Source organism: Gorilla gorilla, chromosome 1 (genome assembly GCF_029281585.2).
Source record: "Gorilla gorilla gorilla isolate KB3781 chromosome 1, NHGRI_mGorGor1-v2.1_pri, whole genome shotgun sequence".
Classification (NCBI taxonomy): domain Eukaryota; kingdom Metazoa; phylum Chordata; class Mammalia; order Primates; family Hominidae; genus Gorilla; species Gorilla gorilla.
In genome coordinates this window covers 123,912,939-123,931,947 of record NC_073224.2, presented here as the reverse complement: position 1 = coordinate 123,931,947, position 19,009 = coordinate 123,912,939, and the positions used below count along the sequence as shown (strand labels likewise).

At 41.4% G+C, this 19,009-nt stretch overlaps 3 pseudogenes; 2 read left to right on the top strand and 1 right to left on the bottom strand.

The window, feature by feature from the left end:
- LOC101146918 (glyceraldehyde-3-phosphate dehydrogenase-like) overlaps positions 1–19,009 on the top strand; it is a 75,827-nt pseudogene that overhangs the window by 13,859 nt on the left and 42,959 nt on the right.
- On the bottom strand, positions 492–9,065 carry LOC101147991 (3 beta-hydroxysteroid dehydrogenase/Delta 5-->4-isomerase type 1-like; annotated as a pseudogene).
- LOC101147637 (glyceraldehyde-3-phosphate dehydrogenase-like) lies at positions 11,818–14,190 on the top strand (annotated as a pseudogene).

The window sequence follows — 19,009 nt, the reverse complement described above, 5'->3', positions numbered from 1 at the left end:
TCAAGGCTGACTCCCTGGTAGCAGGTCTAGTCACTAATCAGTTGGTATGACCGTGAACAAGTTTCCCCCCTGATAAAATGGAAATAGTCATCTCACATCAGAGGTTTCTGATGAGTATTAAATAAGGTAATATATGTCATATGTAGGTCATGTTGTAGTTGCCTGAAACATACTAGAGCTTATTCAGTCTTCATCCACCCTTCCTGACCCTCCCACTACTCTGCCCACCCCTCAAACCCTGGTTTCATGGTACTCTTCTAAATTGGAGATGGTGATATCTGGAAATGAAGGGAAAGGAGGAAAGTATGTTTTAATAGAAACCACACCTCCCTCCAGTTAAGCATTAAAGCATTTATTGCTCTTTTCATTGAACTGTGTGAAAAAATAGGAGATTAAAAAAAAAAGAAATGCTTTCTCATTTAAGAGGGGAAATGGAGCTCTAGTAGTCAAAAGAGACCCTCAAATTAAAAGAGATCCCAAATTGTTCAGAATTAGCCACTGATATTTGGTAACGGCAAATCACATTGTCTGTCCTTTGGTATATGGTTAGCACAGAAAGCTTCTGGTTGGGCCAGTGACTGCGCAGGTTTTGATGACACGAGGAAGACAATAAGTTGGCCATTGTGTGAAAGGGAGGCAGCAGGACCTGGGCTTGTGCCCTTGTCACCTTCTGTATGAAGCCAGGAGGATGAAGCTTGATGATATCTCCTGCAGCGATTGAAGGGGAGTCGACAGGTATAAATTGGCCTGAGCAGGAATCTCACTATTTCCAGCAGGAAGCCAATCCAGCATATCAGGGCTAAAGGAAGGCTCCATCTGGAATCAAGGCAGAGGCCAAATTCTTTGCTCAGGGTGTAACTAAGGTTGTCATAGCTTTGGTAAGACGTGTCATCTGAGATATAGTAGAACTGTCCTCGGATGCTTAGGGCCTTCTTGGGGTCCTGCAGGGACCACAGGACCAGAACGTGGGCCCAGGCCACATAGCCAACATAGACTGTGTTGATGTGGATAACTTGCTGACACTTGACAGGATCCCATTGTAATGGTGCCTCATTTGTAGTGGCAGAAAGTATAGGGCTTCCTTCCTCATAGATATACATGAGTCTTAAGGCACACATGTACAAGATACCGCTATTTTTCAGTGTTCACTCATTAGCTGCTAGCACGGCCTCCTCAGCAAGCTTTTTGCTCTATGGGTATGGAGCAGACCATATGTTTTCCAAAGGCTCTTATTCGTAGCCATTCTGGATGATCTCATTGCAGGAGTTGGGCCTGGCTACTTCTATGATGCTGGTGTGGATGAAGCTTGGCATACTAGCTTGGACACAGGTTCCCAACAGAAGTTGGGTACCTGCCCACGAAGAGTATGCTGTCAGTGTCAGGAAATATCCCTATGGGGCCGCAATCACGTGCACAGATCCATGTGCCCCACTCCGCACTCCCAAGTGCAGTGGTTGTAACACACTTGGGTTACAACTGAGTGTTGTATTCTTCTGTGGCTCTGACAGAGATTGGGCCATGCTGCAGCCATAGGAAAAACATAAAAATAAAAATAAATGAACATTTGGGCTCTAGAGAGGAAGAATTTCTAGACTTTTGGGTTTTGTGAACGTGTGTGTGTGTGTGTGTGTGTGTGTGTGTATGTGTATACTTTAATTTTGGAAAAGAACCTAGGGTTATCACTTTATATTTTGGCAAGTAAGAATATTGGAAAATTATGATTTTTTCATTGATACCATTAAAGACAGATTATTTAAAATCTAAAAAATCAGGAAGCTATACTCTGAGAATATGGACAGTCCCAGTCCTTAGGCACAAAAGGGCAGTGGAAGAATTCACATCACGCACACACATTCACAGTTGTATATAGGCAATATACGCTCTTAAATATATACATGCAATTGCTGGTATTTTTCTCATTTTGTTGAGGACAAATAAAACTTTTTCTCATTTTATTGAATAAAACTTTGACTAGCAAAACCAAATCCCTGGAGTCACTGAGCAAATAGTGTGTTTGGGGAGATTCTGGATACCCACACACTTTTCCTGATTGTGTGTTCTCCAGGCAAGCTCCTTCCAATTCTGGTTGTGACTCTGTTTACCCAGTTATGTAAAGGGGGGTGGTGGTGATAAATAAACCTTCCTTCTACTTAGTATTCCAAACCCTGCACTGGTGTTTCCTGTGGAGCCTGGTGGAGGACTGGGGAGGGAGTGTGCCCTCTGCTGGTAACACCTGCATGGGGAGGACCTTGCAGCCTCCCCTGAGCTGTGTGAAAGCAAAGCTCATGGAGGTATCCAGAGCGTCTTCCCTTGAAGAAGGAAGAAAAATCATGGGCAAAGGATCATTTTTATTTGCTTGTTTTTGTACTCTTGGCTCCTTTTAAAGTCTCTGTGCAATTTGAGTTTCTGGAGAGACAGTCTCATCTTCAAAAATTAATCTAGTGGCAGAGAAAATATGGAGTTAGTTTACCTTCAAGGGGTAAATGACCAACGTTGTGAAGTATTCTCTAAGCCTGCCAGTGATAATGGTTTTAGGAAACAGATGCCTCTAACACTTCCCCTGTCATTTCACATCCCCTGTTGCTGGGAGCTGTAGAGAGTAAGAATTAAAATGAAAAACTAGTTTTCTTAGCACACTCCTTGCACTGTAGGGGTACTTACAGGTTATGGGTAAGTAGAAACTGAAAAAGTTTTTTTTTTTTTTCTTTTAGATGGTGCTGGAGACCCAAAAGCAATTAATTGCATTAGAAAAGGCATCAGAGTAGACTGAATGTGGAGGGCCAGGCCAGCAGTGGGGTGCTATGGTCCTGAAGAGACTGGGCTCTGGGAATCAGAGGGTGAGACTACATGACAAGATTCCTTAAGCCAATGTGTCTGAATTTAAAGTAGGTTGGAAAGCCACAATTTGCAAAAACCACCCAATATTTAAGGGATGAGGATCGAATGAGGCTGCACTTTGGGCACCTGGCAAGAAATGGCTCTGTAATAGTAGGCCCTGTGGTAAGCTGAAGAGATTGTATTCTGGATACAGGGAAAATCTTATGGTTAAGAAAATATTGTGGGAAGGCATGTGCTGGATAATTCTGTCCTGACAGACCTCTGTGAACCAGCTTTGCTAGTTCTCTCAAGAGGACTTCTTCTTTGAGGTGGGCAGGAGGGCTCTGAATGTTCTCATCAGCCTGCACACAAGGTTCAAAATGATGACTATGGTGACATCTGGAAGGTACGATTTTTGCGCTGGGAGGCAAGCGGTGGCTTGACATCAAGAGTCTGAAGTTGGAGTTTAGTTTATCTTTTATTGGAGCCACAGTAGAAAGAGCATCCACAGCCTTTGGAGTCACACAGGAGTGAATTTAAAGCCTAACTCACCTACTTACTTACTTACCTGGGGAACCTAGGACAAGTTACTTGTCATCTCTTAGCCCTAGTTTTATCATCTAAAAAACTAAAGTTAGCAGTCTTGAACTCCCTAGTTGGTAGTGATCAGCAAAGACACTTGGCCCAGAGTACAGCAGGTGTTCAGTGGAGAAACTTCTCTTTCCATCCTGTCCTTCTTTCTGATTCTCATTTTCCCACATTGCTCCATCTCCTCCCCAGGATACTGTACCTTTCACATTGGCTTTCATGATAGACTGTCTGTGAGTGACACCGAAGATGTCAATGATAGAGGCAGTGTGGATGACGACCAAGACGTCCTGGCAGGCTCTTTTAAGGCATGACTCATTCAGAATGTCTCCTTCCAGCACTGTTAGCTTGGTCTTGTTTTGGAGCTTTGCATGAACATGGGTCAGGTCATTGCAATGATTTCTGGATCTGGCTAGGAAGTTTTCTGATAAAGGTGATGTTTCATAAGTGCTCAAGGATGTTAGAGTGGGGTGTTAGAGTGGAGGGTGTACATTCCATAAAAGGAACAAGTAAACAAAGATAGAGAAATCAGCATGTGTTGTGGTTGACTGGGAAAGAACAAATATTTGTTTGTACCTCACCTCATTCCAGGAAAGTAATCTGAACAGTGAGTTGTCAGGTGTGCTTAGAATGTAAGCATTGCTAGAGCCGTGGGAATCTCACCAAATTTCTTAAGGGGAGTAGGGTGATTGTGGAGAGTTGGGTATAAGAGGAAAATATTTTAATTTAATTCTATATGTAACCAGGAATAATGATTTTGGGTCTCTAGCATCATGCCAAATAAAACCTATTATTTATATTTAAAAGAAGTAGAAAAACAGACTGGCCATGGTGGCTCACCCCTATAATTCCAGCCAGCACTTCAGGAGGTTGAGGTGGGTGGATCACTTGAGCCCAGGAAGTTGAAACCAGTCTGGACACTGTGATGAAACCCTGTCTCTACTAAAAATACAAAAATTACCCAGGCTATAGTGCCTATAGTCTCAGCTACTTGCGAGGCTGAGGCAGGAGGATGGATGGAGCCCAGGAGGTGAAGGTAGCAGTGAGCCAAGATTATGTCTCTGCACTCCAGCCTGGGTAGCAGAGCAAAACGCTGTTTCAAGAAAAAAAGAAAGAAAGAAAAAAAACCGTAAAAGGGAAACAGAAGCAGAGTTGTGATGCAGGAAGTTAACCTTGGTTTGAGGATATAAAACGGACTGGTATAGGGGAAATGAGAAAGCCAGGTGATCAAGAGATTGATCGGAATCTCTGTGCCAACGTTTAGATGAGGACTGGAACCAGGGTCGAACAGTGGAAGCAGAGGAGGGGAGAGATACACCAGGTTTGAATTTCAGACCTTACCTTGAAGGTCCTGGTACCTATTGGAGCTGGGCTGAGAGGAAAAGGAGAAGATAAAATCATCCCTACAGTTTCCTGCTTGGGCAACTGGGAGGAGAGTGGAGCCATGACTCAGGAATTGTAGATAAAATGATGAAATGATGAATTATGAATGAATGAATTTCATTGAAATGATGAATTTCGTTGAAAACTCTTATCAAAATAGCATCAAAAGCAGACAGCGATGCTGTCGGTGAGTTAGCCACCGATGAACTAACATCCCAGCTGTCTAGCCAGGGGCAGTGGTTACAACATCAATGTCTTCAGGCTTCTCTGAAATCCACAGGTAGTTATGCTGCCAGTAAAGTTATCACCTGGAATTAACCCACAAAATGAGCACCATGCTACATGGAGCTCGGATAAATACTCTACTCTCATTTGTGCTTTATAATTTGCATACGGCTCACAGCTTGCTTATTTCCTTGTATCTCTATCTCAAGTGGTAGGTATTCTGAGTCCCACTTTATTGGTGAGGAAACTGAGGCTAAGAGGTTAAGGAGAGATCTAAGGCCAGGCTTCTAGTGAAGGCTCACACCTGCCCATCCCACCTGCCATTTTTGTACCCTGTACCCCAGGTGCAGGACTGGCTGTTTAGAATCAGCTTTTCTGAGAAAGGGTAAGAATAAGCCAGTTTAACTGAAACTGGCAACAAAGGCTAAAGAACAGTGAGAGTAAAATTCAGAGTGAAAAATTCAAGGCTGGAGAAATTCCTTCTCGGGGTACAAGCAGGACCGTTTGCTCTCCTGATGCCTCTGCCATGTTTTGTCTACTTCCAGACCCTTCCCTTTGTCAGGCAACTCTAAGAAGGTCCTGCAGTGGGGGGAGGTAGGAAAGAGGCTGTTGGGGAGGAGGTGGCTAACAGCCTGAGAGTGGAATTTTCTCTGGTCGTTTTTCCACCTCTGCCCTTCCTACTCCCTTCCTCTGCTTCTTCTTTGCTGCCAACTTCAGACAGACTGGCTCAAAGGAATTGCTATGTCAAAGCAGAAGAACTCCAAAGCAGAGAGAAAAGGACTCTTCCCCCAGTGAGTTTTCAGGGATCTAGAGGGACCAAGAAAGGGGACTTTTGTTGATGAAGCCATAGCTCCCTCCTTCTCCAAGGCACTGTGGACTTGGCAAGTGTTTTATGTAGACTAAATGCAGTTGCTTTTATGGCATGACTTGAGCTAGAGGGAGGTCTAGAGAAGCTGCTAGACAACTACAGCTTAAGAGCACAGAAGCTGCACTACACTGTCTGGGTTCAAATCCAGCTTTGCCATAATCTAACCGTGGTACCTTGGACAAGTTGATTAACCTCTCTGTCTCGTCATCTGTAAGAAATAAGACTAATAATATTACCAATCTCATAGGGTTGTTATGGGAAGTAAATGAGTCAGCACATGCAAAACCTTTAGCACAGTGCCTGGCACAGAAAGAACACTGAAATGATTCTCTGTTTTTATCTTCATACACACCCTGCCCATCCATTATGCCCCCTGCATTTTCACCATAGCGGAACTGTTCCTCTAGGCTGAGCATTGCTTTTTTCCTGATATCAGATGTTAGATTGCAAATATTGCTGAGACACAAGGATTACAAACATTTAATATTGGTCGTGCGTTAATATTTGTTTATCAAAGACACCATTAAAACAGAGAGTGGAGGAAATCGGACATTTGAAGAGGTCAGAGAAGAGTGAAAGGAAGAGTAGATTGTTGGGTGTGGTCCTGGAGTGCTGTCAATGGGGGGCTTCTCTGTGCACAGGGCAGGACCCTCTGGGCAGCCGGAGTCCACATGTAGACACACAGTCCCCCCAATCATTTGGGTTGGGGAAGATGACAGGGAATTGGTTTGGTACACACATGGAGGCAAAGGAAGAGACTGAAGACCCACCTTGCCAAGCATCAGCTCCACGGCCAAGTGATGAAGCCTCTGGATGAAACTCTGGTCTGAGCTCTGCTACACATTAATCAGATGTTCTTGGCAAGTCACTCTGTTTCTGCACCTTGACGGGTTCATAGTTCAGTTGGATGTTACCCCTCTTCTTTTTTTTGAGATAGAGTCTCGCTCTGTCATACAGGCTGGAGTGCAGTGGCATGATCTCAGCTCACTGCAACCTCCACTTCCTGGGTTCAAGTGATTCTCCTGCCTCAGCCTCCTGAGTAGCTGGGATTATAGGGGCGCGCCACCATGCCTAGCTAATTTTTGTATTTTTAGTAGAGACGGGGTTTCACTATGTTGGCCAGGCTGGTCTCAAACGTCTGACCTCGTGATCTGCCCGCCTTGGCTTCCCAAAATACTGGGATTAGAGGCATGAGCCACCGCACCTGGCCTGTGACCCCTCTTCTAACTCCCTCATGGGTCTATTTGTACAAGGAGCTGCTACTTCAAATTCTGCAGTCAACTTATTGTGGTGATAACAGAGACAAATGGTTAAAAAAAAAGTCATATATGTGAAATCTAAATGAGGCATGTCTGGCCTCATACTGTCTCTTACTCTGTCTCTGCTCTGTGCCGTGCACTAGGGCACACTCTCTCCCTTTCACTGATGCTCTCTCTCTCTCACTCTGTCTTTCTCATTCTCTCTTTGTGATTCTCTCTCCCCTCATTTCTCTCTGTCACACACAAATGCACACACACACTTGCACACTCATCTTTTTTTTTCCATTTCCTTTTATTTTACCTTCATTAAAGATGCTAAGGATGCTACAAAATGAAACAAAGCCCGGGGCAGTCTACAGAGACAGGGACTCACTGGTGAGGTCTCCAGATAAATGGTGTTTTCTGTGAATGTTGCACAGCAATTGGCAAGACAAAAAGCTTCAGAACATAAATGAGTTGTAGACAAGAAAGAGAATTGATGTGGGATTTTTTAGATGAGAAGAAAAAATGCATGGAGGCTGAGGTGGCTGCCTTTCAAGTTCTGTGTCAAGGCCAGAATCCAGTCTCCGGACATCCCATCCAGTATCTTTCTCACTATGCCATTTTATACTATTTAATATTTCTTTTTTGATTACTGTGGGTGTGGTATTGGCTTTGATTTGACTACAACTTTCTATAACTTGCTAGACAAGTTCCACCTCCCAACATGCATGGAGGGTTTAAGATGGAGCCAAACACCTGTAACTCAAGTTTACTTACTGGAAAATTCCTTCCTCAATTCTGGTCTGAAGGCCTTTTGCAAGGCCCTGATCTCCTTCAGTTCCTTCTCCTTCACCAAGAGATGGATGATTCTCTGACCCAGAAACATTCCTGCTCCTGTCACAAGGAAGCTTCAGCCCATCATGGTTAATCCAAAGTAGCAGGAAACCCTCGCCAGGGAGCAGAAGATGCTGGGGAACAGATCTGATTCTAAGGTGACCCAGGAGAGGGCTAAGAAGAGTGGTCAAATGATTATATACTCACACAGATCCCTTATTTTCCTCCACCCTCTTTTTTTGCAAAAATTCTGTGTCCCCACCACTGCCAGTGGTAGTTGAAAAAAAAATGAAAAAGCTCTAGCCGTTTGTTAGATTGTTAAAAGGTGGACCGAGTAATCAGGGTGCTGGTCACCTCATCCCCTGTGGCAGGTCTGAAGCTTTATGCACTGTGGCTTCTGGCCCAGCTCGTATCAATTTGTACTCTGGCCACATACTCATTGCTGTCTCCTCCTGCAGGATCCCTTATCTCAGGAGAATAGTGACCTTTAGGTTATATCTAGTTCTTCCCAGGAACAGTAGGAGAAATCCAATCTTAAGGCTGCAGTGTGATAAAGAGTCTTGGGTTTAGTCTTAACATGATACTGGCCAGTTGATACCAGCTGTCTGGGATCTGCAACCTGTGATCTTAAACTAGACTGGGAGAAATCTCCCAGTGAAATGTGAATTTTGTCCTTGTGCAATAAATACATCTGGAGGGAAATCTACGTTAGCCCATTATCTCCTCTGTCAGAGTATCATTTGAAATGTTGCTGCTATCTTGCAGAGTTTAGAAATTTGCAAGGGTGACAGCTCCAATCACTAAGTTTTATGGAGGTGACTTTCTTTTGAACTCAATATATCCAAAACTTCAATCGCCATTTTCCCCTGGAGACCTCTGGGTTCCTAGATGAAGAACATCATTGAAGGAAAGCTATCTAGTGATAACCACTTAATGATATGGCCTGTACCACAAGAATAGGGATTTTTAGTTGTATGCCACAATGACTTTTATCATAGATGTTTGAACTTATCTTATATTTTTGCCTGCAAAACAATTCTCACCAAATTCCTGGAGATGCTGTAAGTGCTTTTGAAGCCTGTGTCCCAGAACTGCCCGCATATCTCCATCATAAGCTCCCCAAGACACTTTCCTCTATTTTAAAAAATCGAGATGTAATTTATAAATATTACAATTCCCAGATCTCCTGTGTTCAGTGTCAGTGAACCTTGACAGTCATATATGCCCATTTAAGTACCACCCAAAAGAAGATATAGATCATTTCCTTCACTCCAGAAAGATTTTTCTGCCTGTTCTGTTATCTCTCTGCCCTTCCCCCAATCCACCTCATAGGTATTGTGCATGGAGTATAGAAAAATTGACCATTGGTTGTCTCTATTGTTTGTTCATTTTTCTATTTCATGATTTTCATTATTTTTTAATTGACTTACATTTATTGACTTTGGGTTTATTTCACTCTTCTTTTTCAGGATTCTTATGATAAAATCATAGATAATTAACTTTACTCCTTTGCTCATTTCCAGTATAGACAATTAAAGTTGTAAATTTCTCTCTAAACACTACGTTAGCTGTATCCAACATTTTAATGCTGGGTTATCATCATTCAGTTAATGATGTTTAAAATATTTTCTTGTGATTTCTTCTTTGACCCAAGTGTTAATCAGAAGCATGCTGCTTGTTTTCTAAAAGTTGGGGATTTTCTAGATATCTTATTGTTATGCCTTTATAATCAAATACTATTGTGGCCAGAGCATATACTCTGTATGATTTTGATCTTTGGATATATATTGAGACTTGTTTTATGGTGCAGCATATGGTCTATGTTGGTGAACATGCCATAAGCACTTAACAAGAATGCTTTCTGCAATTGTTGGAAGTAATACTCCAGAAATGATTTGGTTTGAAACTCCACTCTAGGTCTTGCCGTCCTCCCATGTTGTAGACATTCACCTTCTACTTGGGATCTGACTATCAATGCTTCAAACGCACTTGCCTAGGAAAGGTTAGCCCTGTGACCCAGGATGCAGCAGCTTGTTCTCTGAAGCTAAGAGAAGTAGCTGCAGGCCCTGGATCTTGCTGAGACATGTGGAGCACTACCTGAAACCACTCAGGTGCATCACGTGCCTTTACGTGCTATAACAGATGCTGGAGTGCACCTTAACAATCCCCATCGCCTTCAGGAGAGGGTCACTCATTCCCTTAGCTGTTGAGAGTTCTGGAGGCTGGTAGATTTCAGCCAGTGTCTCTTGGAGTCTCTGAGTGAAACTAATAAATGTAAGCACTAAAGAAAGCAAGAAATAAAACAAAGAGCAAGACTGATTAGGGGTCAATAAGGCCACACTGCTAACATTCTTTTGTTTTTAAACAGCTTTACTGAGGTATAATTGACATATCATAACATTCATCTGTTTTAAGTGTACAGTTCAATTATTTTTAGTAAAATTTTAGACTTGTTTGACCATCATCACAATCTTGTTTTGGAACATTTCTACGATTCCTAAGAAATCCCTCATGCTCATCAATACCACCGCTTCTTCCCACTCCCCAGCTCCAGACAACCCCTAATTGACTGACTGACTCTACAGATTTGTCTTTCCTGGATATCATAAAAATGGAATCATACAACATGTGGTTTTTTGTATCTGTCTTCTTTCACTTAGATTAATGTGCTTTTGTGGTTCACCTGTGTTGTGGCACGTATCAATATTTTATTTTTTAGGTGCTAAATTCTATTAAATTGTATGAATCATTCCCATTTGTTTATTCTTTCATCAGTTGATAGATATTTGATGTGTTTCTACTTTATGGACTATTATGGATAAAGCTGCTACGAATATTCACATTCATGTGTTGTGTGGACATAGGTTTTTTTCCTTTGGAGTAGACAACAAGGAATGAAAGTGCTAGGTAATACCGTAAATGTCTTCAACATTTTAAGAAACTGCCAAACTGCTTTCCAGCATGGCTGCATGTTCCATCAACAGTGCATGAGTATTTCAATTTTTCCACATCATTGTTATTTCACTTCCTCAATTGTTGTCCTTCATTTTTATCATAGCATTCTAGTGGGTAAGAAGTGGTATCTCATTGTAGTTTTGATGTGCATTTCCCTGCTGACTGATGATATTGACCATCTTTTCATGTGCTTTATTAGCTATTCCTACACCTTTTGGTGCAATGGCTGTTCAAATATTTTGTCCAACTTAAAACTGGTTTATTTATCTTTTTGCTATTTAGTTGTCAGTGTATTTTATATTTTGGATACAAATCTTTTATCAAATGTATGACTTGAAATTTTTTTCTCAGTCTCTGGATTATATTTCCATTATCTTATTGATGTCTTTTAAAATGCAAACAGTTTTAGTTTTGATCATGACTCAATATTTCAACTTTTTTATTCTACCAGGAAACATCGGGATTTTGTCGAACTCAAGTTCATGAGTATGTTAATCTATGTTTTCTCCTAAGAGGTGTATAATTTGGCCTTTAAATTTAGGCCTATAATCCATTTTGAGGAAATTATTGCTTATGTGTTAGTTAATGGCCAAAATCATAGGGTTAATTGATTTTCACAAAAGTAATTCAATGGAGCAAAAGGATAGTCTTTTAAACAAGTAATACTGAGACAACTGAATTGTCCACATGATGCTCGGGGAAGGTCAGCATGCTATGTCAAGTGATGCCCATCTGAGTCACCACCTACTGGCATCAGATTTCGCAAAGAATTTCTCAATATGATAATTATGGGTTAAATAATATGCTGTAGCTTTCTGCTTCTCCCATTCGACAGACAGCCACATTTTCTTGTGCAGTGCCAGCGGCATCCCCAAGGCACCACAGTGAAGGTGAAGCCTGGAGTCAATGGGTTTGGCTATATTGGGTGCCTGGTCTCCAGGGCTGCTTTTAACTCTGTTAAAGTGGATACTGTTGCCATCAATGACCCCTTCATTGACCTCGACTACATGGTCTACATGTTCCAGTATGATTCCACCCATGGCAAATTCCATGACACCGTCAAAGCTGAAAACGGGAAGCTTGTCATGAATACAAATTTAACCACCATTTTCCAAAAGCTAGATCCCACCAAAATCAAATAGGGTGATGCTGGCCTTGAGTACATCATAGAGTCCACCAACATCTTCACCACCATAGAGAAGGCTGGGGCTCACTTGCAGGAGGGATCCAAAAGGGTCATTATCTCTGCCCCTCTGCTGACGCCCCCATATCTGAGATGCGCATGAACCATGAGAAGTATGACAACAACCTCAAGATCATCAGCAATGCCACCTGTACCACTAACTGCTTAGCACCCCTGGCCAAGTTCATCCATGACTACTTTGGTGTCATGGAAGGACTTATGGTGACAGTCCACACATCACTGCCACCCAGAAGACTGTGAATAGCCCCTCCAGGAAACTATGCCATGACAGTCACGGGGCTCTCCATAATGCCATTCCTGCATCTCCTGGCACTGTCAAGGCTATGGGAAATGTCATCCCTGAGTTGAACAGGAGGCTTACTGGCATGATGTTTCGTGTCCCTACTGCCAACATGTTATTTGTGGACCTGACTTGCCTATGTAAATCCTGCCAAAAATGATGACATCAAGAAAGTGTTGAAGCAGCATCGGAATTCCCCTTCGAGGGCATCTTGGGCTGCACTGAGAACCAGCTTGTCTCCTCTGACTTTAACTGCAACACCCACTCTTCCACCTTCGATCCTGGGACTGGCATTGCCCTCAATGACCACTTTCTCAAGCTCATTTTCTGGTATGACAATGAATTTGGCTATAGCAAAAGGGTGGTCAACCTCATTGCCCACAGGGCCTTCAAAGAGTAAGATCCCTGGACCACCAGCCCCAGCGAGAGCATGAGAGGAAAACAGAGGCCCTCAGCTTCTGGGGAGTCCCTGCCACACTCAGTGCCCCACCACAATGAGAATCTCCCCTCCTCACAGTTTCCATGCAGACCTTCTGAAGAGGGAGAGGCCTAGGGAGCCCGATCTTGTTGTGTACCATCAATAAATTCTTCTGCGTTCAGCCAAAAAAAAAAAAATGCTGTATTAGGAAAACTCACAAAGATTACTAATCAGCAAAAGAATAGATGGCATGATTTCCCCATCGTCCTACCTTACGCTGATGCATAAATGGTCAGGAAATTACTGGGCTTACAATATGAGTCTGTGTTTCAGTGTAGGAAGACTAGTTTCCCTTACTACAATTTTTTATCATGTTAGCACGAGGACACAGCTTTATCAATGGAGGAACACACAGGCTTTTGGTGTGAAACAGTCTAGATTTAGGTGCCAGCTGTTCACAACATTATCTGGGAAAATCAACTGCCCAGAACCTAGAGTTTTTGGGGCTCGTGCAAAGGGTTTTCCTTTTCTTAGGGGAGAAAGCCATCCATTCTATAGGGACATATACTAGGTAGAGTCCCTCATGCTGGGAAAAAGAAAATCCCTCTTCTTTGCCAACTTATTAAACTTCTGGGTTACTTTAGAATAATTATACCCCTTATGCTATAGTCCTAGAGAGGTCAACTTGGACATGAGTAGCGTAAAGTGATTTTTAAAAGCCCAGGACTAGATGAAATAAGCTAGGGTAAGAATATTCAAGGATAAAAGGAAAAGTTTCTAGACTGAATCCTGGAATAGACATATCGACATTTAGAGGTTGAACAGAGGAGGAGGGGCCAGCTAAAGATACTGAGTAGGAGTCGGTGGCAGGCAGGAGGAAAATTAGGAGCGGATGGCATTGTAAAAGTCAAGTGAAGAAAGTATTTCAAAAAGAATGTGGTCCACTATGTTGGATGCTTCTGATGCATGAAATGTAATAGGAAGAGAATTGATCATTGGTTTTGGCAACATCATAAGTAATTTGGTAACAGCAATTTCCACAAATAGTTGGGTTGAAAGTTCAACTGGAAAGTCCAACCCACGTTTCTTCTGCATGTTGAGGGATAGAAGAAAAATGTGAAGAGAGTGACTATTGAAAACAACACTTGTTCAAGAAGTTGTGCCATGAAGATCTCAGAGTAGAAAGGTGTTACAGCCAGTGGAGTGAAGAGTTTGTTTTTGTTGTGTTGTCTTAAACTGCACTACTCCTTTATTGATTCTTAGCACCTTGTACACAGTAGATGTTCAAATATTGTTGAGTGTTTGACTAAATAAAGTGTCTGTGTCTCATACATCTTTTTATTACCATAAGAATTTGCACATCTGACATAATAGGAACTTACTACATGTTTATTGAATAAAGAAATGGAAGGACGGGTGAACAATCAAGGACTCTAGAATGTCTTAGTGCTTTCAAAACTTAGTGCTTATGGACTAATACATAAAAGGAAATAGAAGAGAACAGTGACCACAAAAATGAAAAAAGTGGAAAGTTTCCCATACTAATGAGAGCCTGGGACTTCTGCCCAGGCCAAAGATGTTTGCCAAGGAGGAGCAATTTTCTTCCCATTCAGAGAATGGATATGAGTAGGTTCTCAGGTATTTGAAGTGTACTTGAAGAGCCAGTTGTCAGAAGTAAGAAAGAATGGGCAATTCTCCCCACCACACAGGGAGAACTGGGACCAGAGCTTTTGGTTTATATGAGCTCAACTTTGCTGTCTTTCCCAGAAGGCCTTCGAAGTGAGGAAGGAATAGGCTTTAGAAAAATCTGGTTTCCTTCTTCTACTTATTACTCTGTCTGCCAGTTATCTTGGGTGGGGTGAGGTCACATAGATGGCATTCAACCAGGTGCTCTAGATGCTGACAGTGATGGTATAGTAACCAGCCTCTAAGATGACTCCAGTGATCTCTACCTCCTGGTATTCATTCCCTTGTACGTGGGCTGAAACTAGTGAATTGTTTTAGCTGGTATAATAGGACAAAAGTGATGAAATATTACTTCCATGATTAGATTAGAAAGTATTGTGACTTCCATCTTGCTTTTACACTTCCGCTTTGTCATTGGCTTTGATGAAGCAACCTGCCATGCTGGAGAGGACAATATAGCAAGGGACTGAAGGCATCCAACAGTCAAGGGGGAACTGAGGTTTTCAGTTTAGTAACCTGCAAGGAACTGAATCTCCCAAGAACTCTGCAAGGGAGCTTGAAATTAGATCTTTCCCCAGTTGAGTTTTCAGAGGAAATCAAACTTTATGCTGATGCAAGAGCTCTTGAAATTCCAATGTTTAAGAAAAAAAAAGGGAGATTGTCATACTTCCAGTGAGGTGCCTTTTTCTGTGGGGATTTCTTTTGCATTACAAAGAACATGAACCCTTCATTGAACCCAGTATGAAAGCCACAAGTAGTTTAGCAAATATTAAAATAACTCAAGTTACTAAGTGTTGGTGAAGATGTGGGGAAACAGGCGTGTTATTTTTGGAAATGTAAGTTGATGCAAATTTCTAGTGAGTATCTGACAAAATATTTTAAACTTTCACACACTTGACCCAGCAAGTCCACTCTAGAACTTTATTTTAAAGATGAGTCAGTTAAGATCAGACCAATAGGTCATATGGGACATCTCCTTGCACATAGAAAGCTCTACATATGAGCTCTAATAATATATTAATTGAGCCCTTTACTATATATCAGGTGCTTTGCATGTATTATCTCATTTAAGTTTTAAAGTGGGCTTTATTTTCTATAATAGTTTTAACTTCACAACAAGATTAAGGGAAACAGCAGATAGTTCTCGTATACTCCCACATCCAAACATACATAACCTCCACCACTATCAACACCCTCCACCAGGATGGTACATTTATTAAAATGAATTGACCTGCATTGACACATCTTTATCACTCAAAGTCCAAAGTTTACTCTTGGTCTTCTACATTCTCTGAGTTTTGACAAATGTATAATGACGTATCACCACCATTTTAGTATCATCTGCCCTAAAATCCTCTGTCCTCTACCTATTCATTCCTTTGTGCACCCTTACCCTGACAGCCATTGACGTTTTTACTGTCTCCAAGGTTTTGCCTTTTCTAGAATGTCATATAGTTGGAATCACAGTGCATGCACCCCGTTCATTTTGGCTTCTTCCATTTATATACATTTAAGTTTCCTCCATGTCTTTTTATGGCTTGATTGCTTTTTTCTTCTTTAGCACTGAATAATATATCATTGTCTGGATGTACCACAGTTTGTTTATGCATTCAATTTTTGAAAGACAATTTGACTTCTTCCAAGTTTTGATAATCATGAATAAAACCCCTATAAAGATCTAACCAGCCAGGCATGACGACTCATGCCTGTAACCCCAGCACTTTGGGAGGCCGAGGTGGGCATATCACCTGAGGTTGGGAGTTCAAAACCAGCCTGACCAACATGAAGAAACCCCGTCTCTAATAAAAACACAACATTAGCCAGGCATGGTGGTGAATGCTTGTAATCCCAGCTACTCGGGAGGCTGAGGCAGGAGAATCACTTGAACCCTGGAGGAAAAGGTTTCAGTGAGCCAAGATCATGCCATTGCATTCCAGCCTGTGCAACAAGAGTGAAACTCTGTCCAAAAAAAAAGAAAGAAAAAAAAGAAAATCTAACTTAAAAGTAAGTTTTAAGAAATAAGTTTCCAATTTTCCAATTTATTTGTGTAAATTAAATAAAGCATGATTGCTGGATCATATGGTAAGAATATGTTTAGTTTTTAAAAAAACTGCCAAACTGCCTTACAAAGTGTCTGTACCATTTTGCATCCCCACCAGCAATGGATGAGCATTCTTGATGCTCCACATTCTTGCTAGCATTTGGTGTTGTCAGTGTTGTGGATTTTCGCCATTCTAATGGATGTGCAGTGGTATCTCATTTTCATTTTAGTTTGCAATTCTCTAATGACATATGATATTGAATATCTTTTTACATGGTTTTTTGCATTCTTTACATCTTCTTTGGCAAGGTGTCTGTTCAGGTCTTTTGCCTAGGTTTGTATCAGATTGCATTACAAATGTAAGAATTTCTAGGAGTTAAGAGATTCCTTCTGAGATTTTATATGCACCTCTTCAGTTTACTGTGGACATTCATTTTTCCCGGTTTCTGAGCAGTGGAGAAAAGTATTTTGGCATTATCTTAATATTCTTGCCATTTCCCTTGGAATTTTGGATCTTGTCCTCTGAGTACAGACACAACTTAAAAAATTACACACATGTGTGTCCAGGAGCACAGTTATCACCAGGTGGATGTATTCAAAGAGAGCTTCTACTACATTCTCTTATAAAGTAAGCTAACATCATTGTCTGCATTGTCTGTATACCAGATTGCTTTAATACTATATGCTCATGTGGTTTGTTTCACTCTTACCACAAACCAATCTCTGTTGAATCCCACAAGTCCTCAGCTGGTGATTTCAGGGTTGAAGAGATGACCTTAAGCAGTCCATTATGCCTGCTTTGAAGTCCCTGTAATAAAAAGAAACTTTGGTAAATTTTGCAACATGATTACTAGCAAGCATGAAAGCATGAAAAAAATGATTTATGAGACTGTGATTGGGTGTTTGGAGAGGTGGATGTTATCCTGCTTATGTTTTCTCTGATTTCAAGTCTTATCTTCAAGTCTTTACTTATTTATTTATTTAACCACAAAGAACAATTTAGTACTGAGATGTTCTTATCTTTTTCTGATGTGAGGAGAATCATGAGACCATGGTTATGAATTGAACACAAATAAAAAGAGAGTGAGAAAAGTTGTATGTGAGAATTCTATGATCTAGATGTGAACTTCCAAAGAGTAAATATCTAGAAAGGGCACCAAGTCCCACTGTCTGCGAGGCAGATTTCTGATGGAGGACAAGGGTATGAGGGTTGTGGAACAGGCCAGAGGAGAGCAAAGTCTGCCTAGGTTTGATCATATGCTGTAGGACATGGCTGGTGGGAGAGCTCTCTAATGAGTCTGCCCAATGTCTGAGGTCATGTTCTTGGGGACTCCTGAGTACGAGGAGATTTCTTAGACTTAAGTCTCTGCCATTTATTTAGTTCTGTAGTACTTTATTGAGAAAGCCTCCATCTATCTACTAAAGCTATCCAATATGACCAAAATAAAGATATATCCTTTCTTCTTTACTCTTGAAGAACTGAACTAGTCAATTTTAATTTGTTTCTATGGTTCCTGAATCCCTGATCTGAAAACTCTCTGCTACTTTTCTTGAAGGTCATTGCATTGCACAGAATAAATATTAGTCAATGGGCCATAAAATCCCATAACATTCTAGGTCTTGACAATGAATATTTTACTCTTTCCTTCACTCCTGTGTTTTTTCTTGTCTCTGGCCTTGGCTCTGTGACTTGAAGTAAAAAATATTCCCAAAGTCCCTTGCAGCAGTGCATGAGTTAGGCTATACCAAGATTACCCTTGTCCCGTATTCCTTCTTGATCTTGTGAACTTGTATGGTCTTAATATATCTCTTCCAGATCCATAGGTTGAATTTTAATTGCCAGTGTGATAGGATTTAAACTGGTTCCTTTAGGAAATGATTAATATATGATGACAGGGTCCTCATGAATGGGATTGTGACCTTATAAGAGGGCTTGAAAGAACTAGGTGGCTCCTTCCATTCTCCCACCGTGTGAAGACACAGTGTCCATCTCTTGCAGAGAATGCAGCAACAAGATGCTCTCTTGGAAGGAGATGCTGGGCTCTCACCAGACATGGAACATAATAAGACCTTCAATACTGACTTCCCAGCCTCTAGAACATGAGAAATAAGTTCCAATTGTTTGTAAGTTATCCGACCTCATATATTTTGTTATACTAGCACAAACAGACTAAATCATGAAGCTTCCATTTTTTTCCAAGTCACATGTTGCCACACAAATCAGGGTAATGGAGGTCATCTTCAAGGGTCATGGTCATCTAGGCATCCTGTCCCACAATGGCACTGTTACTGCTGCAACAGCCAGACAGTCACCCATAGACATGTTCTTTCTTAGTATGTCCCTGAACTTTCAGCACAAGCACTCCATCTTTGCTGCCAGATTAAAGACCCTCCACTCTGTGTCCTGAAATTATCAGTCCACCAAAGCAGCAGCCAATTTGAGACCTGAATAAAAAGTGAAGGCCTAAC